Raw genomic sequence first — 2,415 nt, 5'->3', positions numbered from 1 at the left:
TATCTAAGGGAGCAGGTTTCTAGCTTAGGGGCTAACACTAACTTCCTAAGGTCTGGTTTTGAAAGAGATAAACTATATGAAAAGGGTACAGAATTTTACCCGAGTAAAATTCAAAAGCCCAATGCTATTCTGGCCAAACCTTTTGGAGTGTATAATTAGATAGCAGGTATTCAAAGTGTCTAGGGGAAGTCCCTAAAGCAAAGCAATCCTTTCTGTTAAAAAATGTTGTGTTGGGGCCGGAGCAGTGGCACAAGCAGTAAGGCATCTGCCTTGTACGTGCTAGCCTAGGTCAGACCATGGTTCTATTCCCCAGCATTCCATATGGTCCCCCAAGCCAGGAGCAATTCTGAGCACATAGCCAGAATAGCCTCTGAGCATTACTGGGTGTGACACAAAAGCCAAAAAAAAAAAAAAATTCTATGTTCTTCAAAGACAAGGAGAGAAGAAATTGGTTTTTTGATGCTGAGTATTAATATATATATATATGTTGTATATGTAAATATTTTAGGGGATTACTATGTTACTCACCCTTCACTGATTGGTGATTGTACCCTACCCTAGGGTGTGACCTGGCATTCTGCCCCCACCCTAGGGTAGTACCTGATTCTACTTCCACCATTGGTTGGTATCTGATCCCACCAGGTGGTACCTGATTCTGGGGAATAAAAACAAGGGTCTGTGGAAGGCCAGGGTTTTTTGGCTGGAACTGAAGCTGAGTCTTGGGACTTCAGTTTTGTCCACCGAATAAAGCAAATATTTCCACGAGCCTGACTGTCTGCGAGCTGTTTACCCGCCATTTCACCTCAGAACCGTGGGCTAGATAGGGTGGCAGACGCGTGCTCCGAGCTGGAAGAAAAAGGCCTCATCCTCCATCCCACCATCAGTCAACCTCTTCAGGGGTTTTAGACACCCTGTGTTTAGATTAGAAGTTTTTCTTTACATTTTCCTGTGATGCGCTTATGCAAACAGCTGCTCTTTTATTATTGATTAATTTTTCCTTTAATAATTGTAGACAATATTGTTTGTTTACTAAAAGCAAAATATATATACATATATATGTATATATTAAATATATGTAGTAAAGGAAACAATGTCAGTTTCATTAACAGACATTGTCATTCAATTATCCACACAGGGAGAGACTCAGTGGGCCTATTGGTGGGAGATCTGCCAGGAATCTTCCAGCCAACCACATTTTTTTTTTTTTTTTTGGTTTTTGAGCCACACCCGTTTGACGCTCAGGGGTTACTCCTGGCTATGTGCTCAGAAATCACCCCTGGCTTGGGGGGACCATATGGGACACCAGGGATCGAACCGCATTCCATCCTACGCTAGCGCTTGCAAGGCAGACACCTTACCTCTAGCGCCACCTTCCCGGACCCAGCCATCCACATTTGAGGGGAAAAAACTTCTCAGTGGGCCTGCTGGTAATATTTGCTCAGGAATTTTTGATCAACTACCCACGCTAATAGTATGACATCCTAGCAAGTATTCCGACTGAGTTCCTTTAGAAATATTAAGATTCCTATTATGTTAATGCTGTGACAGGGGACCTTTGATATTCTGGGGATAGAACCTAGGTCATCTGCATGCAAGGTTAGCACGATTCCTGAGTACTGTCAGGTGAGAGAGAGAGAGAGAGAGAGAGAGAGAGAGAGAGAGAGAGAGAGAGAGAGACAGAGAGACAGACAGACAGACAGAGACAGACAGAGAGACAGAGACAGAGAGACAAGAGAAAGAGACAGAGAGAGAGAGGAGAATGCTCAGTGTACCTCTGAAATGCTAGGGATAGAACCTCGGTGGTCTGCATGCAAGGCTAGGCAAGCGCCTTACCCGATGGACTCTTTGCAACCCTGATCTACCTCGTCTTCATGTTTTGCACGCCAGAGATTGAGCAATATAAGATCCCCTGCACCACTTAAGGTGACACAGCAGAGAGCCAGGAATATCCCCTAAGCACTGCACAAGTGGCCCTAAAAACAGCCATCCCCCCCCCCAAAAAAAGGTGGGCCACCACTCATTTCATTACTTCCCATCAACTGCAAGTAAGAGAATCTGGGGCAGAGGAGATGATGGCTCGGGGCTGCACACAGACTTGGCAGGCAGGAGCCCCTCGAAAAACGTGGCACCCACCACCCCACTTCCCAGCAAGCATCTCCGGGTGGGGCCGCAGATCACAGCCTTTGCTGAAAGGGATGTTTTGGAACTAGGGGTTCCAATGGAGGGCAGAGGGTCCTGTCGTGACACCCCCTTCGATCTCTGGAAACCACTAGGGTCCGAGGCTTTCGTTGCCTTTAGAATTTCAGGGCCCCTCCAAAGACTGAAACTCGGGGGGGCCTTTGGCTTTTGTTTGGGGGGGCTCACTCGGGCAGTACTCCCTGGCCCCGGGCCCAGAAATGACTCCCAGCGGGCTGA

The sequence above is a fragment of the Suncus etruscus genome, chromosome 2, assembly GCF_024139225.1.
Source record: "Suncus etruscus isolate mSunEtr1 chromosome 2, mSunEtr1.pri.cur, whole genome shotgun sequence".
NCBI lineage: Eukaryota > Metazoa > Chordata > Mammalia > Eulipotyphla > Soricidae > Suncus > Suncus etruscus.
Note: the sequence above shows the minus strand (reverse complement) of the source record.